The sequence below is a fragment of the Macaca mulatta genome, chromosome 2 (genome assembly GCF_049350105.2).
Source record: "Macaca mulatta isolate MMU2019108-1 chromosome 2, T2T-MMU8v2.0, whole genome shotgun sequence".
In the NCBI taxonomy this organism is placed as follows: Eukaryota; Metazoa; Chordata; class Mammalia; order Primates; family Cercopithecidae; genus Macaca; species Macaca mulatta.
Window position 1 is genome coordinate 98,514,053 of NC_133407.1, and position 27,739 is coordinate 98,541,791.

The 27,739-nt window shown below is 41.3% G+C and overlaps 1 protein-coding gene and 1 long non-coding RNA gene across 19 annotated transcripts in view; one reads left to right on the forward strand and one right to left on the reverse strand.

The window, feature by feature from the left end:
* Positions 1-27,388, reverse strand: part of DGKG (diacylglycerol kinase gamma) — a 211,807-nt gene extending 184,419 nt beyond the window's left edge. For all 18 annotated transcript variants that reach the window (XR_013413764.1, XR_013413761.1, XR_013413759.1 and 15 more), the window contains exon 1: positions 27,100-27,388. The gene's annotated coding sequence lies outside the window, so the exon portion shown is untranslated. The remainder of the gene's footprint in view (positions 1-27,099) is intronic.
* Positions 26,516-27,739, forward strand: part of LOC144339096 (uncharacterized) — a 112,417-nt gene continuing 111,193 nt past the window's right edge. Inside the window, exon 1 of the long non-coding RNA XR_013413767.1 lies at positions 26,516-26,760. This is a non-coding gene — a long non-coding RNA (uncharacterized LOC144339096). The remainder of the gene's footprint in view (positions 26,761-27,739) is intronic.

The window sequence follows — 27,739 nt, forward strand, 5'->3', positions numbered from 1 at the left end:
CATAACAACTCTATTAGGCGGATACAAATATGCTCATTTTAAAGCTGAGGAAACTGAAACATGGAGGTAAAGTAACTTGTCCTAGGTCATAGAGCTATTAATGAATGAATCCAGGATTCCAATCCAGGCGCTCTGACTCTGGAGGCTGTTCCCCGCCATTATGTTATATGACACAAAGTTAATGGGCATTGGCGTGTGGCAGTACTTGGCATAAGAAAGTCATCAAGAAAATGCAAATATGCCTGTAATAATTTTAAACATTGCCATTTGAATAAAGTACAACATTGAAATCATTTCACAAGGTGCTCATAAACCCCAGTTACAGAAACACCACAGCTTGATGGGGTTTGGAAACCAGAAAGGAAGAGAAAATTAATTTTCTAAAGCAAATAAAAAGTGTCGTATGACCCTTGGGTCTAATCCAAGTCCTAGTATTTAGTAGCTTGCCCAGGCTGGAGTGTAGTGGTGCGATCTCGGCTCACTGCAACCTCCGCCTCCCAGGTTCAAGCGATTCTCCTGCCTCAGCCTCCCAAGTGACTGGGACAACAGGCGCCTGCTACCGTGCCTGGCTAATTTTTTTATATTTTTAGTAGAGACGGGGTTTCACCATATTGGCCAGGCTGGTCTCGAATTCCCGACCTTGTGATCCACCCGTCTTGGCCTAAGCAGTCAGTTCTACTGTCTGTGCTTCAAGTTCCTAATTTGATAATTGTGGTGAGTGAAGTAAGTAATATTTAAGCTCTTTTTAGACAGTAATTTCATTTTCCTTCCAGAAATGTTAGATGTAAACCCTTTACTCTTGCCACATGGTATCTGGTGCCATCATTTTAGGCTGGGAAATGCCTTTTGTTTTCATATTCATTTAAACCATACTCCATTGGATAGAAACAACAGTAAGATACTTTTGCCACCTACCAAATTGTTAACAATTTAAAAATAGTTAATATCCTTGTTGGTAAGAAAGGAAGGAAACAGAAATTCTCCAATGCTGCTGGTGTGGAAGTAAATTAGCTGAGGTGATACTATATGCCAATAGCCTTAAAACATACATTTCCATGAAATTTTACTTCTGCAAGTTTATCTTAAGAAAGCGACTATGGACAGTAATAACAGTATTAATTTCGCAACTACTATTATTTCCACAAGAATTCAACTCCCAGAACATTTGTTGCAGCACAGTTTATAATAGCAAAAAGTCTAAACAATTTAAATGCCACACAATATAGGATTGTTAAATACCTTTTAGTACGTACATCTAAAATATTATACTATACATATTTGTAGCAGGTGCTGAACTGTGCCAATCAGATCTTCCAGATGCTTGGGAGTGGCGCTGGCAGACAACTCTCACCTGTCAATTATTTTCAGGAATTGCCTTAACTCTAAAAAGCTGCCTTGTCCAAGATCATGCCCCTTTCTTGGGCAGCCCACATCCAGCGACTGGATGATACACAGTGGTATGGTCTAAAAGCCTGGTCATCTCACCCCAGTGGGGAGAAACTCTGCAGGACCATCCCAATCCAGCTTCTCCCTTCACCAAGTTCCATTTCTGTCCCTTCCCTTCCACAAATGGTGATCCCAAGCATACTCCCTAATAAAGTTCATAACACTTCTGCATGGCAATCTCCATCTTAGAATCTGCATCCCAGGAAATTTCATCTGCAACAATATGAAAACTAAGAAAAAGATCCATGCATTCTTAAGTAATTCCATGTTTATAAAAATGAAAATATGAACATTTTAAATATCAATGTAGTAGATTGCAATTTGGTTAGAGCAATGCTTAAAGGACACTTTGTATCCTTAAATAAATGTCTTAGAAAACAAGGTAGATGAAAACAAAAATGAATGAAGCCTCCAACTCAAGAAGCTAAAAAAGGGACCCAAAAGAAATCTAAGTGAAGCCAAAGAGGGTAGTAATAAAGAAAGGGGCAGAAATTAACGAACTATCACCCAAAAGAAAACAAAGAAAAAACTGGACAGCTTTGGTTAAAAACAAAAGTCCTTTTGGTTGTTAATATTGTTGAAAAATCTAATAAAATAGGCAATCCTTTGGCAGAGTATGAGACAGAGAGAGAGGAGGGGGGGAAGGAGGAGGAGGGAGAGGAAGAAGAAGAACAAGTAACAATATTTGGAATGAAGAAGAAGACATAACTATAAATATAAGAGATTTTATTAAATTATGAGAGACTACTATATTCAACTTTATAGCGCCACATTCAAGAACCTAGATGAAACGGGAAAATTCTGCAAAAATATAAGTGATCAAAAGTGACTCAAGAATTAGAAAAGCCTGACTAGTTCAATAATAGATAAAACTGAACCAATATTAAAAGGTCTACATGCCCCACCCTCCTGGCCCAGACAGTATTACAGGCCGTTCTAAGAGTCATCAAGAAACAGATAGTTCTTCTCTTACATAAGCTGTTCCAGAGCATAGAAAAAGATGTTAAGTTACAATTTATTTTATGAGGCTAGCATAACCCTGTAACAAAAACTTAGCAAGGAAAATACAAAGACAAATTATAGACCAGCCTCGCCTAAATAGAGTAAAACCCCACATGAAATAGTAAAATTCAGTATAGTATTAAAATAACAATAAATAGGGTTTGTTTCAGTAAGGCAAGACTGGGTCAATGTTATAAAACCTACCAATATACTATATTAACAGAATATAAGAGAATATAAGAGAACTTCATATAGAGAATACAAGAGAACATCTCAATATATGTAGATAAAATTAACAAAATTAACAAAATTATCAAATTAACAAATTAACAAAATTAACAAAAATTAACAAAATATATGTAGAAAAAATTAACAAAATTCAATACTCAAATATAACAAAAAACAAAAAAACAAAACCTCTAAGCACATCAGAAGGTAAATGAAACATCCTTTAACTTCATAATGGCTATCCTCCAAAACCCCACAGCAAACTTCATATTTAAATGGTGAAATACTAGAAGCATTACCATTAAAATCAAGGACATGATAAGGATGCATGTTAGAACCTCTGCTATTCAATAGTCTCAGTCTATGAGAGATCCCAGCCAATGCAGTTAAATAAGACAAAATTAGAGGTATATAAATTGAAATAGAAAAGACAAATCTGTCATGATTTTTAAATGATATGATAGCAAATCTAGAAAAACCAAGAGATCACATAAATATAAATTATTAAGGGATCTCAGCAAAGTGACTGATACAAAATCAATATTAAAAAATTAGTGGCTTTCCTTTACACTAGCAATAGCCAATTAGGAAATATAGCATAATAGAAAAAATCTTTTTCAAAATTTTAATAAAAAGTAGAATGGGCTGGGTGCAGTGGCTCATGCCTGTAATCTCAGCCTGTAATCTGCTCAGCACGAGATGAGCAGATTGCCTGAGCCCAGGGGTTCAAGATCAGCCTGGGAAACAGCACAAAATCCCATCTCTACCAAAAAATTTAAAAACTAAGCTTGGCATGATGGTGTGTACCTGTAGTCCCACCTACTTGGGAGACTGAGGTGGGAGGATCCCTTGAGCCCAGGAGACAGAGGTTGCAGTGAGCCAAGAAGGAGCCACTGCACTCTAGCCCAGGCAACAGAGTGAGACCCTGTCTGGAAAACAAAACAAAACAAAACAAAACAAACAAACAAAAAACAAGTAGAATGTGCACTGGAGTGAATCTAACAATTAATGTGCAAGACCTTCATGGAGAAAAATGGAGAAACCTATAGACATTTATAGCAGGACAATAGGGAAATCTGAATAAATGGATATATATTTTATTCATGGATAGGAAGGCTCACTTTAGTTCTGGTACTTACTAGCTACGTGACTTTGGTAAATTTTTTGAAGTCTTTGTCTATCTGAGCCCTACTTTCCTCATGCAAGTGATAATGGAATCTCCCCTGTGGAGGTTTTTGTGACTGTTAGAACTAGTAAATGTCAATTTAAAAACCTCTCAAAGTTACATGCAATATTTGTAGTAGTACAAATATTCTTATGTAACTGTAAAAAAGAGAGATGTGAAAGGATATACAAGAAATGTAATTATGGTTACTTCCAAGAAATACATAAAGTTTAGAAGTTGAGATTTTGTTATCTGTAATATTTTGATTCTTTTTAAAAAAGGGAATGTGTTAATGTATTATTTATACTTTTTAAAAATTTGAAGGAAAATCCTTATTTTTACCATCTTGGTCTGCTTCTTTCTATTTTTTTCTGGCACAACTCAATCTTTTCAAAGTTTACCTATGTTGGTTAGAGATGGAGCCTTACGGAACATTGACTCGAAGGCAGACACCCAAGCAGTTACTGCATGGAACATATCTATGTGTACTATATACAAACACGTGTAATGTATGTGGGCTTATAAGATGAACAACATGTATTATATCTTTTCATTCTGTATGAGTATTTATAAACATGTGAATTTTAGTATCTGTGAACGATACATAAATGTATACCATTGTTAAATAAATGAATTACCTTCACCTGAAGGTCCCCTACACCAGCAATTATAGAGGACTTTTTCTAGCTTGAAATCCTATTCTATCTTCTATTTAGCTTATCCTTTCCTATAAAGTTGGTTGAAATAATGATGTTCAATAGGCAATTATGCTTGTGCATTTACCAAGCTTTTAGTATGTTTAAAATACTCTGCTAGGAGCTATGGGGGATGCGAAGATGAATTAGGATTACCTTAGCCATCAGTAAACTTAAAGCTCATTGGGAATATCACAGAGCTTCTGTAAAAGCTACAGTACTGAGCTGTGTGTGCTAAGGGCTGTGGAGCTCAGAGAAAGAAGAGCTCAGCCAGCAACGATGTTGACATGGTTGACTGAGAAGAAAGAGCAGAAAAGACTCCTGTTTACTAACTGTGTCTTACATGCCTCCACTGGAGAGAGGAACTACTAAAATCAAAACCTCAAGACTCCTAACTACGTGTAACTTTAAAAGAGGTTTTTTCATGCTATGAGATTATGTTTTTGTATTTTCAATTTCAATAAAAAATATAGCTAATGGGTTCCTCAGTTCAAACTAATTAGGAATGTGCTATTTCATTTCCCCCAAATCTTCCAAAATAATGAGCCCAGCTTACTGAAGCATGTGTGTGGGTTGTGGGGGTGGGTGGCATGCCAAGAGGCCTGTACACTGGAGCCTGTGAGATATTGAAGGTTTCTCTGCTGCTCTGTTGTACCGCTGGCTTCTGATGTGGAGCACAAAGTGTCAGCAGTACCCGGAAATCTATATCTGCCAGGAAACAGAAAGGAGTATCACCCCAAGCTCCAACAAACCTGAGTCAGCATCTCCTCCATGACATTTCCTGTATTTGTGGTCTTGAACATACTATTTATTCCACTTAATCTCTTGAGCCCAAGTTTCCTCATCTGGAAAATGGGAATAGTGGTATCACCTTACACAGTAGGATTAAAGATAATGAATATAGGTTTCCCAGCACCGTGCCTGGCACATAGGTCTCTGCAGACGTTAATTCCCTTCCTTTTTTCTTTATCAGACACAGGTAAAGGTGCCAAGATTCCCTGACCCCTTGAGTGTCCTCATAAAATGGAGAAGTGGTTTAAAATGAGAGCAAGTATGAATTTAGAGATGAAAAATCTTCAAGGAAGAGGATGGGAGGGAAAGAGGACGCTTTTCAGTACCAGCTGTAGAAAACAAAATATTGTAAATTTTCACCTTCACCTCTAGAAGCTGTTAATGAATAAATAAGTTTAAAAAACTATAAACTTTATGGAAACATCTGCTTGCAGGGGTTAGGAGTGGCTGGATGCATGGGCCAGACTAATAACACTGGAAGGGCTGGAAGAAGAGCACAGAGTTAGTCATTTGGCTGAATGTGTTTAATAAATTACAGCCCAATTGGAGGAACTGTCTCCCTGGGTGAGTCACTTTGAACTAGGCAAAAATAGCGAACAGAAACCAGCCCCAACTAAAGAAAAATAAATCATTTTATTTGATTGACTGACATTGTTTTGATCAGAGTGTGAAACCACATGCTGAGTTTACTTTGGTCAGAAAGGCACCCTGTTGCTGGCGGAATCACATGCACGTATTCATTCCTCCAACCAGTTGCTAGGTGTAACTTTTAAATATATAATTATCTACTCTCAAACTTACCTTTCTCCCACCTCTATCTCCAAAACTAAACAACTAACTTTTTCAATGAAGAAGTCATTCTCCACATTTCCTGGGCTTGATACATTGGCTTTATGTACCTTCAGTCTCCTTCCCCTCTCTGATAGCTCAATACCAAATCAGACACCAACTCACCAAGTTTTGTCTTTTCTCTCTCAGCTCTGCCCCTTTCTCTCCATTAAATTCCTTGTAACGGCATCTCCAGTTTCTGGGTAGGGGCTTCTTAATGGCCCTAGCATGTCTCTGGTCTCATAACTATCTTCTCACTCATTTCAGTCTGTTCTGCACATGAGACTACCAAAAACCACAAGTTTCAATTATTTTCCAGGCCAAGAACTAAACTATCAGTTTGTGTTCAGTGCCTTTTCCAAGTACTCAAGGTACTTTATCTCCTAGGCTAACTGGATCTCCCACTAGTTTGAGGGGCGAGACTGTGAAGGACTTGGGAATAGGGATAATGTTGTCATTGTTCTTTCTGCTGACCGTTGCAATTCTGGGATAACAAGGAAGCAGATATCACTAACTGGCTGTATATTTCTGGACGATGATTTATCATATGCTGAAAGGGTAAGTTCATGTCAGGTCATGAAGGACTTGTATCTACTAAGCATGGGGGACATGTATTTACTACAGAGTGATGAGTAAGAGGATCAAAAAGCTGGGATAGAGCCAGATGCAGTGGTACACGCCTGTAGTCCTAGCTACTTGGGAGGCTGAGGAAGGAGGATGGCTTGAGCCCAGGAGATCAAGATCAGCCTGGGCAATATAGTGAAACCCTCAACTCAGAAATAAAATGAAATAAAATGAAATAAAATAAAATAAAATAAAATAAAAAAGTGTTGGGATAATACCATGAATCTATCCAGGAACTGCTGTTAAAACACAGACAAACAAGAGAGGGAAGGTACCTGGTGACACGTACACATATGTATACATAATTATAAAGAATACTAGAAACTACATTGATGGGCTGATCAGTCTAGACAGCAAGAGATTGATTTGTTACGGGAATTCACGACCCTAAGGATACAGCACCTAGAGATATCGTGAGTGAGCAGAATATGGTAAAGAACACACGTGAGCTCCTTATGAGCATTTTCTACAGGCCGCTTGTCCACAGGAAGAAATGGAGGGTGGATTCCCAGCCACTGGTATTCTGCCATAAGGGAAGTGATAGCAGTGAAAGTGGTCTTGTGCTGGCTAAACACTTCCAAAAAGCCCTTTTCAGCTAAAAACAGAGCATCAGACAAGTCTCTTCATTTCCCTCATTGACATGGAATAAAGAAGTTTAACTAGATACACTCCTCTGTCTCCCATTCTTTATTTTTTTATTTAATGTTTTGTTTTGTTTTTGTTTTTTTCTCTCGGTCCCTCATTCTGACCAACAGAAAAACCCTGCTTGGTGAAGCAAGCAGAAGAGACATATTAGGAGAAACAAGCCACTCCAGCTCAGAGGCCGTGATTGTCAATGAAGAGAAGGCTGGCTGTAATAAACAGCCAAGAAGTCTAGATTTAGGCAGTCTAAAAGGTTGAAAAGAAGACAGTTATGATTATATGAGATTCTGGAATGGAGGCAGACTGAAGTTTTCCAAAATGGGGAAGCATTCAAAAATCATTCCAATAAAAAGGGAAAAGAAATAGTTCTTTTAAAAGATGTGCCTGCAGGCTCACCCATGGATTCCCATTTGAAAAAGACATTTAGAAAACAAGGAAAAGAAAGGCATACGACCAAGGAACATATAGGAAGATGGCACAAACTTAAACTTAAAAATTATAATGTGAAAAAAATAGCTGAAAGTGATCTGAAATACTAAATGACAATAACAACAAGAAAACCCCACTATGGGCCAAAAACAAACAAACAAACAAATAAACAAACAAACAAACAGGTGGAGGAATTCTGGGAAGTGGGGCCAGTTCATTTTAGACCAGTAACAGCAAAGAACAGCTTAGTCTATCGCTTGGGAATGAAGATAACCAGAACCTCCAGGGAGGCTGAACCACTTTCACTGATCTTTGAAGAAGTTTGAAGAACAACAACAAAAAGCCAGAGGACCGGAAACAAGCAAATCTAATCTTCTTTCTTTCTTTTCTTTTTTTCTTTCTTTCTTTTTTTTTTTTTTGAGACCAAGTCTCACTCTGTCACCCAGGCTGGAGTGCAGTGGCGCAATCTTGGCTCACTGCAACTTCTACCTCCCAGGGTGAAGCAATCCTCCCACATCAGCCTCCTGAGTAGCTAGGACCACAGATGCGCACCATCACACCTTGCTAATTTTTTGTATTTTTGGTAGAGACAGGCTTTCACCATCTTGCCCAGGTTGGTCTCAATCTCCTGAGCTCAAGAAATCCACCTGCCTCCCAAAGTGCTGGGATTAGGTGTAAGCTACTACACCTGGCCTATTCTTACTTTTATTATAAAAAAAAATGGAAAAAAATATATTCCACAAACTATCAACAGTGTGAGCATGATAGTAGTCTTAGCTAAGAATCCAAATCATATTTTTAAATGATTTTAAAATAAAAATCAAATATCTCATCCAACTATAATGACAATTAACATTTTGCTGTAAATTCTTTCTAGAATTTATCCATATATGTGTAGGCATTTCTTTAAAAAAATTTCAAATTTGTTTTAGCTCTTTTTGTCTTTTTTTTCACTTAGCAGTATATGGTGAGCATTATTTGGTGTTACTAAACATTCCTCTACATACAATGCTGTTTTCCCTGGTTACCTAGTATTTTATTGTGTAAGTAGACATAATTTACTGACAGTTCCCTCTGCTGTTGTTTACCTTTAAAATCCATTTCTTACAACTCAAAACCACAATGAGATGCCATCTCATACCAGTCAGAATGGTTATTACTAAAAAGTTCAAAAAAAAAAAAGAAAAAACAGATGCTAGTAAGGCTGGGGAGAAAAGGGAACACTTATACACTGTTGTTGGGAGTGTAAATTAGTTCAACCATTGTGGAAAGCAGTATGCAGATTCTTCAAAGAGCTAAAAGCAGAACTACCATTGGACCCAGCAATCCCATTACTGGGTATGTACCCAGAGGAATATAATTCATTTGACCATAAAGACACATATGTGCAAATGTTCATTGCAGCACTATTCACAATAGCAATGAATCAACATAAATGCTCATCAACGACAGATTGGATAAAGAAAATGTGGTCCATATACACCATGGAATACTGTGCTGTGATAAAAAGAACGAGATTATGTCTTTTGTGGGAACATGAATGGAGCTAGAGGCTGTGATCCTTAGCAAAGTAACGCAGGAACAGAAAACCAAATGCCACATGTTCTCACTTACAAGTGGGAGCTAAATAATGAGGACTTAAAGAACTTATAAACACAAAGAAGGAAACAACAGACACTGAGGTCTACTTAAGTGGGGAGTGTGGGAGGAAGGAGAGGAGCAGAAAAGGTAACTATTGGGTACTGGGCTTAACACCTGCATGATGAAATAATCTGTACAACAAACTCCCGTGACACAAGTTTATCTATGTAACAGACTTTTACATATATTCCTGAACCTAAAATAAAAGTTAAAAAATAAGTAAGTAAATAAAATTCATTTCTAACAGTTAGAAACTATGACTTTTACTATTTTTGCTTTGAGGAACTTGCTGAGGTTTTATCCATAACCTGATGCATAATTAATCTTTATAAATGTTCCACGAGCCCTAGAAAAGAAATTTTATTATGTATTTTGGGTATTACGCAGCATATAATTTTTTCAGTAGTATTCATTATATTACACAATTCCTGTATTTATATTATGTTGTGTTTGTTTACTTGATATGTGAAAGCCTGAGAGTGGTATTTGGAAATATTCCACCGCTATCGTGTTTCCATCAGTTTGGGGTGCAATATTAATTGACGTGTATATTTCCATGACCATTATATCTTCCCTGTGAATTTGATTCTTCACTTATAGAAAACAACGCTCATTGTATTATTTAATGATATTTGTCATGAATTGCATTGTCTTATATCAGTATCATGACTTCTGCTTTAGTTTTTGTGGCATCTCCCTGCTATACCTTTTCTCAGTGTGTCAATTTTTGCACGACACATTGTTTTAAGGGCTCCTATGGTAAACAACATAAAGCTGAGTTTTCATTTTTGATCCAACAAGAAAACTTTTATTAAAAATGAGTGATTTAGTTTACTTATGTTAATTGTTATAACTGAGGTGTTTGGTGTCTTCATTTTCACGCTCTATTTTATTATCATTTTAATGCTTCCTTGCTGTCTCTTTTGTTTAATTAATATTTAGTTTGCTACATGGAGCTTGTTTTCTCAGACCCCTTGATTCAGAAGGTGGGTTATTGAAAACTCTATAACTATTGTCTTCTAAATTTAAGCGTCAGGAATGAAATGACTCTCTCATAATTGAACCAAGGAATTCGGAATATTTTATTTTCACTGCCTCATCCTTTCAGACAAACACATCTTTTCAGGCTTTAAAAATTATTATCTGGGTTTTTAGGCCCAAATTTATCTCAGAACTTTTTTGTATCAATGCATATATGCTGTTTGAATACATTTTACTTTTGCATACAGTTTTTTTTTTTTTTTGAGACGGAGTCTTGCTCCGTCGCCCAGGCTGGAGTGCTGTGGCCTGATCTCAGCTCACCGCAGCCTCTGCCTCACCGGTTCAAGTAATTCTCTGCCTCAGCTTCCCGAGTAGCTGGGATTACAGGCGCCTGCCACCACACCCGGCTAATTTTTGTATCTTTACTAGAGATGGGATTTCACCATCTTGGCCAGGCTAGTCTTGAACTCCTGACCTCCTGATCCACCCGCCTTGGCCTCCCACAGTGCTGGGATTGGGATTACAGGCATGAGCCACCGCCCCTCGCCTTGCATACAGTTTTAAAACTTGATGTCCAAATTATTAGTTAGATGTCTTTTTTAATTGGCTTCAGTACTAGTTGCCTATCTTTTATACTATCACTTCCTTCACCTGCTTGCTTTGACTTTTGATAGAATACACAACTCATTAATTCCAGCTAGTGAATTTTAATTCTGCTGTTGTGCTTCTATTTCCTTGCAGTAGGTCCATATTTCATTCATATCTTTGAATACCATTTTTCATTTTCATCTCAGCCTTATTCTTATTCTCTCTCTCTCTCTCTCTTTTTTTTTTTTTTTAAGACGGAGGCTCGCTCTGTGGCCTAGGCTGGAGTGCAGTGCTGCAATCTTGGCTCACTGCAAGCTCCGCCTCCCGGGTTCTCGCCATTCTCCTACCTCAACCTCCCGAGTAGCTGGGACTACAGGCGCCCACCACCACGCCCGGCTAATTTTTAGTATATTTAGTAGAGACGGGGTTTCACCATGTTAGCCACGATGGTCTCGATCTCCTAACCTTGTGATCCGCCTGCCTCGGCCTCCCAAAGTGCTGGGATTACAGGCGTGAGCCACTGTGCCCGGACCCTCTTATTCTCTTTTGATTTCTAAAGACCATGCCTTTTAGTGCCCTCTTATGAAGATTCTAGTCTACTAAAGTATTTTTTTAGGCCCAGCTGGAGTATCTCATTTTCATTTCATATGCTATTATTTACTCCCTTATTTTACATTTCCTTTAATTCCTATATGTTTTACTCTTTATTCATTCTTAAAGAAGGAAGCGTTTTATAAACTTGGTGCTTGTTAAATAACAGGTCTTTTTGGTCTTGTTCTCACTGAATGCTAAAATCAATAATGGTGAGTGGATGTACACAGGTCCTAGACTTACACCAAATTTGAAGAATAGATGATCCTAGTGTAACTATACTTCAGTTTTATTTGCCTGTTACTGCCGGAACAAGTTCTACATTTTTTGAAATGCACCATAATTTTTTTATGTTGGGATCAAAATATCTCAATATTTCATAAACATTTTAATATTTTTTTTCATTTTTTAAATGTAAAGTCCTATATATGTACATTCCATCAAGTTCCTTATAGCCTTAAAACACTAACTTGTTTTTGGCACTCAATTTGTTGAAGATTGATAGATGTATGTTAGAGTTTCCCTCTGCAATTGTGTTTTGACAGTTTTATTTTACCATTTAATGGTTTTTGTATTAAATTCTACTTTTAGCTGTAGTTTAATACTAATATCACCCTCCTTTCTTTTTGTTTGCATTTTTCTGATATATCTATGCCCTTTCATTTTTTATCCATTTTCTCTCCCATTTGGTTTAAAACAGCATATATTTAGAATTGGGTTTTGACCAATATGCACGTTTTTTTGTCTTTTAATAGAAATGATTGGCCAGGCATGGTGGCTCACCCCTGTAATCCCAGCACTTTGAGAGGCTGAGGCAGGCAGATCACGAGGTCAGGAGATTGAGACCACCCTGGCTAACACGGTGAAACCCCGTCTCTACTAAAAATACAAAAAATTAGACGGGCATGGTGGCGGGCGCCTGTAGTCCCAGCTACTTGGGAGGCTGAGGCAGGAGAATCACTTGCACCTGGGAGGTGGAGGTTGCAGTGAGCCGAGACTGCAGCCACTGCACTGCAGCCTGGGTGATAGAGTGAGACTCTGACTAAAAAAAACAAAAAAAAAAAAAAGAAAAAAGGAAATGATTAAACCATTCACACTTAATGTGGTATGTTTGATCTGGTTTCTATCATCTTATTTTATACTTTTTATATTAATGTTTCCTTGCTATTTCCTTTTTAATATATTTCTTTTCTTTTCTTTTTTTGAGGCAGAGTCTCACTGTGTTGCTCAAGCTGGAAGTGCAGTGGCACAATCTTGGCTCACTGCAACATCCGCCTGCTGGGTTCAAGTGTTCTCCTGCCTCAGCCTCCTGAACAGCTTGGATGATAGGCACCCACCACCACGCTAGGCTAATTTTTGTATTTTTAGCAGAGACAGGGTTTCACCATGTCAGCCAGGCTGGTCTCAAACCCCTGACCTCAAGTGATCCACCCACCTTGGCCTCCTGAAGGACTGGGATTGCAGGCATGAGACACCACGCCCAACCCTTTTTAAGTTTTCATTCTCGGCTATGATGTTCCAAATCTTCCTCCTAATTTTGAAGTTAAGCATGGTATTTCTAGTTTTATATTCATCTACTCTCTTCTTATTTAAAAATGTATTTAAACCTGTATTTTTCTGTGTCAGCAATGAAAATATATTCAATGTTTCCCACAGTACAAAATGAGACATTCAGCACATCAAGGTTTTTTGCCTTGAGTAATCTGAGTTTTTACCCCCAGATTATTATCATTAAGTTTCTTATGTATCTTCTTTGTTGAGACTAATTTTTGACAGTTGCATTGTTTCCTGACTATATGAATAACATGTAAATACTAAGTCTATGTTTGTGTGGTTTTATTATTCACCCTACAGTTGTAATATCACATCTCTTCCATTCCCAAGCTTTAATGTTAATTTCTCTGTTGACCAGAATAGTTTGAGTAAATACATTTTTTTAGTAAAGGATTTCAGTGGCCTACTTGCTGGGTACTTTCTTTTTTTTTTGGCTGAGAATATCTTTTTTTTTTTTTTTCTGTACAAATTACTGAATACAGAATTCTGGCTCATAATTTTTTTTTTTTTTTTTTTTTTTTTTTTTTTTTTTGAGATTGGGTCCCACTGTTGTTCAGGCTGGAGTGCAGTGCTGTGATCGCATCTCACTTCAGTCTCCACCTCTTGGGCTCAGGTGATCCTTCCACCTCAGCCTCCCAAGTAGCTGGGACTACAGGTGAGCATCACCATTCCTGGCTAATTTTTGTATTTCTAGTAGAGATATGGTTTTGCCATGTTGGTCAGGCTGGTTTCAAACTCCTGGGCTCAAGTGACTGCCTGCCTTGGCCTCCCAAAGTGCTTGATTTATAGGCATGAGCTACGGCACCGATTGGCTCATTATCTTACTACCCCAAAATTCCAGTCATACCTCAACTTCTTTCTGACATTTAGTGTTGCATAATGTCTGACACTTGCTTATTTTTTCTTTGAAAATAAAACATTGTTTTTCTGTTTTCATACCAATAGATTTTTCTTATAATTAATAATTTTCACCAGAATATACTTTTAATTTTTCTTGGTACACATGAAGCATTTTGAACTAATGTCAGGAAAATATTTTTTTTTAACTTAAAAAATTCTTTAAATCTAAGTTCCGGGATACATGTGGAGAATATGCAGGTTTGTTACGTAGATACACATGTGCCATGGTAAATTAAAGTTTAAAAAAGAAAAAAATTAGAGGCAGGTCTCGCTCTGTCACTCAGGCTGGAGTGCCATGTGGCCATCTTGGCTTACTATAGCCTTGACCTTCTGGGCTTAAGCGATCCTCCTGCCTCAGCTGCCTGTATTTTTTATTATAACATCTTGTATTGTTTCTTTTCCTGGAAGTTCTGTATTTATATGTTTAATGTATTGAATAGTAGTCTCCATTTTCCCCTCATTATTTCACTTTCATGTTTTTTGTCAGAATTCTTGCTCGTCTTTAGCTTTCTGCATTGTTCCAATGTTTGTGCTTCCACTGCATGATTTCAATTCTGCAAAATATTTTTCATTTCAAAGCAGGCAAAGTTTCACAATCTCAGATTGCTCTCTTTCAGATTGCTCCATTTTGATAGTTGCTGCTATATCCTCTTAAATCTCTACAAATATAACTTGGAGATTTTTAAGTTTATGTTCTCTCTTTCTTTTTTTAGCATCTATTTTAAAGAGTGACATTAGCTTTGCATTCTTAGATGTCTCCCTCCTTTGGAACTGCTAGATATTGTTTTCATGAGCTTCACAAAGTGAGTCCCACGGCCCCAGCACAAGGCACACCTGAGGGACCACTAGATGCATTTGATTGAGATGTGTTTCCCATTGCCTGCCTACCTAGCGTTCCTGTAGCTCTTGCCACTTTTTAAAGTTTTTTTACATGGCAAAATATGCATAACATAAAAGTTACCATTTAACCATCTTTAAGTGTACAGTTCAGTATCATTAAGTAACAGTTACATTGTTGTGCAACCATTGCCATCATCCATCCACAGAACCTTTTTTTTTTTTTTTTTGTGACAGGGTCTCACTATGTTGCCCAGGTTGGAGTGCAGTGGTGCAATCATGGCTCACTGCAACCTCCACTTTCCAGGTTCAAGCGATTCTCATGCCTCAGCCTCCCGAGTAGCTGGGATACAGGTGTGTGCCACTACGCCTGGCTAATTGTTTTTTTTTTTTTTTTTTTAAGTAGAGATGGGGTTTCGTCATGTTGGCCAGGCTGGTCTCGAACTCCTGACCTCAGGTGACCCACCTGTGTCGGCCTCCCAAAGTGCTGGGATTACAGGTATGAGCCACCACGTCCAGCCTTCCACAGAGCTTTTTCATCTTGCAAAACAAACTGTGGCATTAAATGATAAGTATCCATTCTTTCCCACCACCACACCCTGGCAGCTATCATTCTACTTTCTATCTCTATGAATTTGACTACTGTAAGTACTTCATATGAGTGGAATGTGCAGTATTTTTTCTTTTGTGACTGGATTATTTCATTTAGTGTAATGTATTCAAGGTTGCATGTTGCAGTATGTGTCAGAAGTTCATTCACATTTAAGGCTGAATAATATTTAATTGTATGCATTTACCACATTTTGTTTATCCAGTTATCCATAAGGGAACATTTAGGTCACTTTTACCTCTTAGCTATTGTGAAGAATGCTGTTATAAACATGGATGTATAAGTACCTCTTCATGTTCCTGCTTTCAATTTTGGGGGGTATGTACCTAGAGGTGTGATTGCTGGATCATACAGTGATTCTATTTTCAGTTTTTTGAGGACCCACTGTGCTGTTTTCCATAGTAGCCGTACCACTTCACGTTCCCATCAGCAGTGTACAAGAGTTCTAATTGCTCTACATTCTGCCAACACTTGTTATTTTCTGTTCTTTTAAAAAATATACATAATAGCTATCTTAATGTATATGAAGTGGCATCTCATTGTGGTTTTGACTTACAGTTCCCTGATGATTCATGATGCTGAGCTTCTTTTCATGTGCTTATTTGCTATTCATATATCTTTTTTGGAGAAATGTCTTTCAAGTTCTTTATCAATTTTTGAATTGGGTTTTTTTTGTTGTTGTTGCTGTTGTTTAGTTTTGGGAGTTCTCTATATATTCTGGACTTTAATTCTTTTTCAGATATGTGGTTTTCAAACATTTATTCCATTCTCTGCAGCCTCTGATGCTTTACCTTTGGAGATGTTAGTGGAATTCTAGGAGTACTTTTCATTTAATCTCCAGGCCAACTTTTCCTTCCATTCTGATGACTTACAGTTGGTTGGTCTTTCCCTCAATCACTGTTGTGAACATTCTTTATTATGGAATGTTTTCAAAACGTCTGACATGTGGATTATATTGATATCCTTTGCTAGTTGTCAGTACTGTAACAAAAATACCCAAATATGTATATATGAATTTGGTTATTTCAATAAAAATCATGGAAGGTAAGAGTTAAATGTGTATGCTTCATTTTTCATTTTTAAGGCCTTATTTTTTGAAGGTGGTATCCCCACACCATAATTACCCTAAGTACTGGTTAAAAATGCTGGTTCGAGGCCCCCTTCCCACACCTCTGGCTCAGAGTCTCTGAGGAGAGAGCCTTGGGATCCACATTTCATTACAAAAGAAATCTCTAGGAAGTTCTAATGCAAATGAAAATTAGAGAACTGCTGGGTTCAGCGGTGACGTGTTAGCAGTTAAAAGAGAAGGGAATGATCCCTTGGAACTAACCAAGGTTCACCAAGAAGTCATGGCGGGTGATTCTTACATCTCCTTGACAGGTACATTAGTTATATAACTCAGGGAAATGTGGTAGACAGTGGATGTACGTGCAGGAGACTTGACAAAGTTTTCATGAGCCTTGCAGGCGTGAGGGAGAAATACCCACTGAATACAAAAACAGGGATGACACGCAAGCAAAACCATGGCTGGTGTGCAGACCCAGTTTCGGTTCTGACACCTTAAAGTAGTTTTTAGAGAAACTGTAATGCACACGTAGGAGATTTACCAGAGGAGCTAAGGAATTAAAAGCTGTGTAATTTGAGAAATCACTGAATTTTTTGTTTAGCAATGGTTCTTAACTCTTCTGAACACTGGCGTAGTTGGTAGCATTAGGAGACGTAAAAAAGTACTGAGGCCCAGGCTTTGACCCCAGACCAATTAACTTAGCATCTCTGGGAGTGGGACCTACAACTGGTGCTTTTTCAAGGCCCCCCCCTCACCGCCCCCAGCAATGTTAATGTTAAACAGAATTGAGAACCACTGGCTTAGAGAGAAAGACCCCGCTTACAAATTTGTGAGCTCTAATATGGAAGATGAGCATAAGTGTTTCTGTAAGCCACCGCCCTGCTTGACCATGCACCTGGCAGAAGTGGACATTGGTCTGAGTCAATAAATGGCTACTGGGACAGCTCAGTTGACAAGCCCAGACTCTCAACGCTGTGAGACATTTCTTTCCATTATTAGATAGGCATGGACCTCATTGACATGGATCTTTCAGGTACTGGCAATACATTGATCAAGATACATGAAAATCGACTCTCCCCTGATCTCATGAGTTTTCACAGTTTCACCCACCACTTGCACTGAGGACATCCTTATCTGGGCCTCTAGCCACGGAGCTCGTCTATCCAATTACGTGCCCATCTGGATCTCTCACTGAAACCTCAAAGTTAACATGCCCTGAACTGAACTCGTTACCCAACCCCACACCTGCTCTTGTTCCTAGATTCTCTTGGTCAATGAAACCACTATCCTCCAAGGTATAGGAGCCTGGTGGCCACCTTTGGCTTCTCTGCCTCCCTCAGCCCCCTCACATACACTCAGTTACAAGTTCTTTCCCCCACTCCACCTGTACCGCCATTGGTTTAGTCCTCATGTGCCTGGAACTCCCTCAGGGGCAGCCTCACTTTCCATCTTCTCTCCTTCCAAGACAGCAGCCTGAGAGGTTGCTCTAATGTTAAAACGTGGCCACGTCAGTCCCCACTTATGAGTTCTCAGTGCCCCTCCGCTCATCACTAGCTACAAGAAAAAAAAATGAACACTTTAATGTGACAAATGAGCCCCTCCATGGCCCAGCTCCTGTCCACATTTCCAGACTCATCTCCCATAACTTCCTGACTCACAGTTTTTGCTCCAGCAACACTGAAGTATAGACAACAAGAACTAGCTTTGCATACATGGTTCCCTTTACCTAGAATTTCTTACCCTCATTCCTTCACTTAACTTCACGCATCCTTTAAATTTCAGTTCAAGCTCACCTACTCCAGAGAGTGTTACCTGATTTCCTAGGTCCAATACCTTCCCGGGCTGGGGATGTGACCCTCCCCTGACTCTCATCTAAAGATTGACTCTGGCTGGGCATGGTGGCTTATTCCTGTAATCCCAGCACTTTGGGAGGTTAGGAGGGCAGATCACCTGAGGTCAGGAGTTCGAGACCAGCCTGAACATGGTGAAACCTCTTCTGTATTAAAAATACAAAAATTAGCAGATGTGGTGGCATGTGTCTGTAATCTCAGCTACTTGGGAGGTTGAGGCAGGAGAATTGCTTGAACCTGGGAGGCGGAGGTTGCAATGAGCTGAGATTGCACCACTGCACTTCAGCCTGGGTGACAGAGCGAGACTCCATCTCAAAACAATATATATATATTATATATACATACACACACACACACACACACACACACACACACACACACACTCTGTTCCACTCAGTTCCTGGAAACCCAGTTGGTCCTATCCCCAGAAATGAGTCCTGCGACTAGCATGAAGTGGGTGTTGAGCACATATTTACTGATTGAATATTGGTTAAATGATGGAGCATCCTCAGGAGAGCATTGCTATGGTTTGCATAATTTAGGGATTAAAGAACAATGTGGTCTTTGGGGCACAGTGGGACTTTTTCCCCTATAGAATCATATGGCTACTGGCTTCCTAATAGTTGAGAAAGATCACTTCGTGATCATCCAGGCCTGCTGGACATGCTGGCATGAGAAAAGGGAGGAGACTGACTTTCACCCGTGAATATCTTTATGTTGGGTTCTGGGGATCAGGAACATCCTTGTTGATGAGACTTTAGGATGGGGAGTTTGGGGGGCTAGATGAGAGTAACCATTTTGTGTGACTCCCAAGGAAGGGACACTCTGGCCTTATGGGAGTTGGAAAGAGCTTTCTCTAGCTTATTTACTTTAACCTCAAGGCAGGGGCATGAGGGAGCTGGTGAAGTACTATGAGCCACTGTTCCCAGAGCAGAGGGGTGGAGAAATGCAGCAGGAAATGGAAACATTTAGGCCAAAAACATTTCAAGTATTTCAGCATCTAAGCATCAAAGTGGCCTCACTGACCTTTGGCTACTTGGAACTTTCACCCCAGATCAGCCATCAGCAAAGTGAAAACTTGGTTTCTGTGTAGACGACACTGTTTATGCCCCAGGTGAGAAGAAAATTTCCTATGCAAACCACACAGAAAGGAGTGATGGACCCAAATGATTAACTGGGCAGGCAAGTCTGGGTTTTGTCAGCTGCTGTGTGGCCATTGAGTTTTTCTCTTCCATCCGTTTTCTTGCCACAGCAGACTTTTCTAGATGCCTCCATTTTTCACTTGGAGAATGAGAGCTCTTAAGCTATTTCCTTCTTTTCTCTTACACATCATGATTCCAGGAAAGAATCCTTAACTTTCACTGAAGCATCAGTGACTTAAGAGGCGAATTCCAAGAGGAGAAATGGATATTTTTGCAGGAAACAAAGCCTTAAGCTTCTTCAGAAAAGAAAGTGAAAAGATGAGTTATGCCCTGGAGAAGGCACTGGTCAGAGTGGCAAGACCCTGGCTCCTGTTCTGGCTGGGTAATCCCAGGCAGGGCACATCTTTTGATGGGGGTTTCCTTATTTCTCGGGATGAAGGCTTAGAACCAGATGCTCTCTTGGCTGTTTCTCTGATCTCGTTTTCTATGATGCCAGAAATTCTTAGATCTGTCCCAAATTAATATATATCTCTTATCCTAATTGAATAACATCCCAGGGTGCTGAGACAGTGTGCAATTGAGGTAATTAGACCATGCTCCTTAATTTGTTCAGAATCATACAGTGAAGAAGCCACTACTATCACCATCATCACCCCACCCCCAACCACCATTATAATTGTCACCACCATCACCCCTGCAACTATCACCACCACCATCAATACCACCACCAACACCACTACCGTCAACTCCCCACACAACTACCATCACCACTGCCACCACCACCACCACTACCATCACCATGATCATCACCACCACCACCACTACCATCACAACTACTGCTACCACCACCATCAACACCACTACCACCACCAAAATCATCACCAATATCGTCACCCCCCCACCATCACTACCATCACCACCACCACCATCAACACTACTCCCGCCACCATGATCATCACCACCACCACCACTACCATCAAGACTATTGCTACCACCACCAACACCACTACCACCACCACAATCATCATCACCACCAATATTGTCACCCCCCACCACCACTACCATCACCACTATCACCACCACCACCACCACCAACACTACTCCCACCACCATGATCATCACCACCACCACCACTACCATCACGACTATTGCTACCACCACCATCAACACCACTACCACCACCATGATCATCATCACCACAATTACTGTCACCCCCTACCACCACTACCATCACCACTATCACCACCACCACCACCACCTCCACTGCCACTACCATCATCACCACTATCACCACCACCACCACCTTACCACCATTACCCCCACCACCATCACCCCACCACCACCACCATCACACCCCCCCATCATCACCCGCACCATCACATTCCAACATCATTGCCTCCATCATCACTACCACCACCACCACAATAATCACCCCTAGTACTGCCACCACTATTACCACCACCACCAACACCAGCATCACCATCCTACCACCACCATCATTACCCCCATTACCACCATCACCACTACCAGCACCAGCATCAGTGTCCTACCACCATCATCACCACCATTACCACCATCATCACCACCACTACCATCACCTTCATGAGAAATAAAGTTCTACTTTTTAAAATGGGAAAATCTATAAAAATGTCTTAATTTGAGGGACTGATGTTAATTCCAGGAAACATTCTGGAATGGGATTTGGAACGAGCTTTTAGGATTGAAGCTGTGATTTCAAGGAACCAACATGGAATCACTGAAATTAGTTTATGTCAGACCAACAAAATTGCTTCTTTGACAAGATTATTGGACAGAAGATCAAGGAAATACCAGTGATGAAGAATATTTGGACTTTATCAAGACCTTTGATAAGATTCCTCTAATAATGTTGAAAAAGAGGAAGAAATATGGGCTCGGTTGTAGCACAGAAAGCTGAATAAATTTTCTAAGTGCTGTTTAATTATTGAATTAATATCTATGTTTAGGAAACATGCATGGAATGCCTCAGAATCCTATGGTGTTCATTATACTTATTGATGACTTAGATGAAGAGGTCGTGCTCATCAGATTCAGAGATGGTAGGAAGCTGGCTGAGAGGGCCAGTAAATACACTGGATGATAGAATCACGGCCAGAATTATCTGGGCAAGGTGGCAAGGCAGACTGAACTGAACAAGATAAAATGAGAAATACTGCACAGTCTCTATCTAGAGTGACTCTGAGGGGGTATGGGCAAGTATGGGGTGAAGGCGAGCAGGTGGGCAACACAGTTCCAGTTCAAGAGCAGGTATAAAAGAGAACTGGGTTACTTCAGGTGATATTAAGCTCAACAGGTATCAATGGTATAGATTCATAATTAGACCTTAAAGAGTTTTAATAGAAATAGGAAATAGAATGAGGAGGTGGTAATTTCAGTCTTCTCCATGCTGATTAGGACTCCCTTGAAATTTTGCACTTTATTCTTTAAGAATAAAGAAATTAGAGAAAACTAGGACAAGAGTGATGATAATAATAGTGAGGGCACTGGAGCAAATGGCTCATGAGGTAGGGTGGAGCAGTGAAAAGGGCATTGGCCAGGGAGTTGAGAGCCAAGTCACCCCATTAACGGGCTGCAAGATCTTGAGAGCTGGTTCAGGACTCCCTGAGGAGAAGCACAGACTACGGTGGTTGACTGGGTCTGCTCTTGTAGGTTTTGGTCCCCTGGTCAGGCCACACTATGGGTAGGTTCCTTTCTCCCTCCCTCACCCATCCAGGGACAGGTTCTCTTGAGACCCTGAGCAAAATTTTGCACTCTTGATATGTCATTCAGAGTCATAAATTATACCCATTGTTTCTTTTGGAAAGCTTTCAAAAGTCCCCTTTCTCTGATTTCCCAGGAAACCACGATGGTGGCAATCCTCATCCACATCACCACACACAGCAGTTATTGAGGCAGAAATGCAAAAGGTCCAAGAAAAAAGAGAAGATAGATAAAGAGAAAAGGCTTGAAATCATATGGACCTGAGTTTCAATCTCAGTCTCTCCTATCAGCTTTGTGACCACAGGCAAATTACTGAAACTTTCTGAGACTCAATTTCCTTATCTATGAGATGGAGTTAATACCAGGTGTATACTGACGTGAATATCAGGTGAAGCTATGCATGTACAAAACATAGCACAATGTGGGATGCAGAGTCAGGGCCCAATAAGTGCTATTGTTAATATTACCACAACATTTACTACCATCATCCCTCCTTTATCTTTCTCTCCCTCATCTCTTCTGGGCTAGGCACTGTGCTAGTGCTGAGGACACAGTGGAAAACAAGGCAGACAGAGACACACACTTTGCTTGCACCAAGCTTATGCTCTAGCACAGTCCAGTTAAACTTTTTGCAATGATGGAAATCTTCTAAATGTGCATTCTCCAATATGGTAGCCAGAGGTCACATGCAGCATGTAAGCACTAGCAATGTGACTGGTATAACTGAGGAACTGAATTTTAAATTTCGTTTAATTTTAATGAACTAAAGTTAAACATGGAAATAGTCACATGTGAAAACAGACAGCACAGCTCTAGACACCTTTCAGGTACCTTTCTGGGACTGACTAGCCTGAGCAGAATAAGGTACACTGAAAGAAAAATGCACATAAAGCATCCAGTACAGGACCTGGAAAATCCTATTATTTGTTCATTCATCCCCTTTAATTGTTGACTATGGATCTCAGGTGCTGGGGATACAGAAAAGAATTAGACATGGTCTCTGCCTTCCGGGGGTTCATGGTTCAGTGGGAGATATGCAAATAAGCGACTTCACCATAGCGAGGTAAGCTTATGCACAGGTGTTACAGATTCAGGAAGTCTCTAGGCTGGGCTTCCCTGAAGGATGTTTAGGGACCTGAGCTGAATTTTGCTTAAGTTGATCTCAGAGTGGGAGCAACAACAGATTATATTCCAGGGCTACTAAACCCACTGCTGGTGGCAGAGGTGGCTTGGAGATCAACGAGGCTCCAGGAACGACTCGTAGTTAGGGCCAATTTTTTTTCTTCTAACCCTTGTGTGTTTGTGTGTGTGTGTGTGTGTGTGTGTGTGTGTGTTGTATTGCCTAATTCAATCTCTCTTCTTCCAGCCACATTTTGTTTCTACCTGGGGACTTTTTTTTAAATGATGGGTATAACCTTATTTTTAAATTGTTTTATTACTATTAATAGTTACTAGCCGTGATTTTTTTTTTAGTCAGACGAACTCTGTTACTTATAAAGTGACATCAGCTCTCACTGTGGTTTGGCTGTGGAATTCTGATACTTGGTACAAATAAACAACTCTTTGAATATGGCCAGTGTGTGAAGAAGTTGTTGCTGATGGGTTAAGCTTGCTGAATCTGGCTGTGATCATGATGCGCATTCATAGGAGTGAGGTTGTTATAATTACTTGTATGGAGAAGTGGGACATTATACACCTTTACATATTTTACATGATGGTTTGATTTGTTCAAAGTTAGTATGTGACATTTAGCTAGAGAATTCTGCAGCTGACACTTGCTCACATAAAAACAGGTATAGCTTTATGTTGTATGGTTTCCAGAATCCCTCCTGAGTGTGTAAAGCAGGGTGCTATGTGTGACTCCTTCCATGAGACTGAAGAATGCTCATGTGACGTGGCTTTAGTCATATGAGGCCTTGGCCTATCTGAATTCCTAAAGGTCATCTGCTTTAACTATGGCTGAGTTGCTTCTGGTGAATGGAATCGTAAATTAGTGTACCCTTTTTGAAATGTGGCTTCTCATAGATACTGTGAGCCTTAAAACGTTCATGCCCTTTAGCCTGGTGATCTATTTCTAGGAATCTATCCAAAGGAAGTAATGGGAAATGTGTGCAGTAAAGACTTTGCCCAGAGTTATTTGTAGTTGCTAAAGACAGGAAGCAACTTAAATAACTGACAGTGTAATAACATGCAGCCAGGAAAACAATGTTCATGAAAGGTCTTTTGCTACAACACTAACTCAGAAGAAAAGCAGAGAAGCAATAGCTACAGAGGCTGAGCAACCATACTTTTGAGTCAGACAACCTGAATTTGAATCTCGATTCTGCCACGTACTAGCCATGTAACTTGGACAAGTCACCTGAACTCTTAGAACCCTAGAAAAATGCAACCCTAGAAAAATGGGATTGATAATAATAGTACTCACCTCAGAGGGCCTCCTGAGGATTAAAGGACATAATGCATACAAAATTTAACAGCATGCAAAGTATACTTCTTAGGCACCCAGTAAATGCTGGCTCTGTATGGACTGTATGATTTCAAGGCATAAAAATAGATGGAAAGGAAATATGCCGGTATATTAACAGTGTGGAATGGGAGTGGTAGGATCAAGGGTGATTGATTTGTTCTTTGCATACTTTTCAACTTCCCAATATTTTGGCAATGAATGTGAAATACTTTTATACCAAAAGAGTACATTATAATGATGTAATACAATAAGATAGACATTTTAAAAGTTTTAAAGTTTCACCACAAAGAAAGGGTACTTCCCCACCCTTTTCTCCCTTCTCTTCCAGGGGAGGAGGTGGGGCCAGCATCCACCAACTCCCCTCAGTAGGAGAGGGAACAGTTGCTGGCTTCTGGGTTCTTTCCTCGCAGAGGCTCACACATGCACAGCCTGGGCCTCTGGGAGTGTCCAGGTTGGAGGGATCCTTGCCATCTGTTGATGGTGCTGCCTGGGGACTTGGAGAGGTTGGGGGAGCTGGAATAGATGATCTTAGTAGTTACTCCCATCTCTGAGAGTCTAGATTTCAAGACACGCAGATGTTTATCGTTTTCTCCCCATGTCTTGGTTGATCTGAACCAACCACTACATAAAATTCTAAGCTAGGAAAGATTCATCTACTAGCTTCCCACTCTAAAGCCCCTCCCAGAAAAATACCTGTAGTAATGCCTATAGTGCTGGCTGTAAACGTTAAGTGGGGTGATTGGCAAAAAAGACATAGATCAGGAGTAGGACAGGGAAGTTAGCTTAGTTGCAGCCGCTTTATTTAAGGAGTATAATTTATATTCGGACTGGAATCTCCAGCAAATGTAGCCTTTTAATATGACAAACAGTGAAGTACTTTCCTATGTCAGACACATGCCTGGAATGAGAGGGACATAAAACATAAAGGGGTGTGTGTCTGTGCCTGGGTTCATGACCAAACCTCGACATTTGCCCTCTATGATCTAATTTCCTTCACTGACAACCAGGGTGCTCTGTGTGCCAGCAAGTGGCTCTGCCAGCTGTATTTTACAGACAGAGAATCCCAAGCACCAAAATAACAAAGTTGATTCCCCCATCAAGACCAGGGGTCAGTTTCCAGTCCTGTGTCCTGACCGCTGTCTCTTATCATGACACCCCCGGTGTTCACCTCCAGATCCAAAGTGTTGTCCCCCAAGCTCCCGAAATAAAGGAATGACAAACAGCCCTCCTAGGCCCTCCTCCCCACAGAGAGGTCATCATATGCTAATGAAGTCCGAGGAGGTAGCGGCGCAGCGCGGGAGAGCGCGCCCACGGGTTCACAGCGCTCCCGGGCACCACTGCGGCGCAGCCACAAATCGCCTGGCGCTGCAGCAGACCCTCCCGCCGCGGGGGGCGACTAGGGGAGGGGTCTCGACCGCCGCCCTGAGTTCCGCAGCTGGATCCCTCTAATCTGGGAGGTGGTTCTAGCTCTGGTCCCACGCTTTCCACTGCAGTGATGGTGGGGATGCGGGCAGCACGTCAAATCACCTGTAGGGCTTTTTAGAACTCCACAGCCCCTTCCCCTAATTCTACTCCACTAGTTCAAAAGAAGAAAATCTCAGGCTAGGCAAGGGGAGGAGGACCGGTGGAGTCTGCGAAGGCACCACAGGTGACTCTGGGTACGCACCCCTCAGCACACAAACACACACAGAAACATCTTGTGACTCTGAGACTACACAGATCAACCTTAGATTCTCTTCCTGACCCTTCCCTCCTTTATCCTCTGAGGTGTCCGTGTTCTCTTCAGCTTCGCTTTAAGTCGCCCTGCCCGGGGGCTTTGTGGAGTGCCCCCAAAGTCCTAGAACCCCGCGGGACGGTCGGAGGCTTTGGCGGCCAGACATTAGGAAAAACAGCCCCTGCTTCTCCGACTGCCTGGAGCGCGAACTGGATATCAAGGAGCCAAGGTAAGACTAGAAGAAGGAAATCCGACCAGTTGCTTTCGCAAACTGCCTGGAGAAAGGCCGCCTCCCACCCGCACAGCTTTGAGGCTTGAGGGGCCTCTCAGTCGCAGGGAGAGCCGAGCCCCACCCTGTGCCTTCCCCAAGCCTGCACCCCTCGAGCGGGGCATCCCTTCCTGCAGAGCTTTGTGGCAGGTGGAACTGTCGGCGTGGGCGCCGTGGCTTTGGCTGCAGCCCCTTCCCTGGCCGCGGGACCAGCTCCCGCTTTGCCCTCCTTTTCCAAGTTGCTGCACCGGGCGCTCCCTGAGCCGGGGACCCCCTCCACCGCGCCGGCCGCCGTCTTACCTCACCAGGCAACACTTGGTTGCGCGGTGGCCCGGGGCGCTCCTTCCTCGCGGTTTATTCCCTTACTTGGGAGGAAAGAGGAACCGAGAGACAGAAGGGGGACCGAAGCTGGCGTCTGGGCGTCTTCCCGCCCGCGCAGCCCTCTCGGGGGAGGGGGATGCAGCCCGAGTGGGTGCTGCGGAGACCAGGAGGCCAGGCTGTGGTTGGCAGCGCCGGGGTCTTCACCCTGTGCTCGGGGTTCCGCAGCTCCAAAGCCGTCTATCTCCGTGGCCCGCTAGTACGGCACTGCGGCTCTGTGCCCTGCCCCTCGCAGCCTGGCAAGTCCAGCTGCCACTCTTACTGCGGAGCCCTGCCCCCGGGCGCAGAGCCCGCCCCCGCCACACACACCGGCGCGCGCGCGTACACACACGGCACACACAGACACGCGCGCCCACACATGCACACGCGTGCGCACACACGAACGTGGATCCGCTCAATGGGAACCTGACCCCTTTGGCGCAACTTGGGCGCGGGCATCTTTAGGACGCTTTTTTTTTACTGTCAGGGCTTTGGTTTGGGAGGAGGAGTTACAGGCTTAGGGGTGTGGAGAGTACGCAACAGTGGTGGGTACCAGAGAGCACCTGACCCCGGAGGCGAAGGA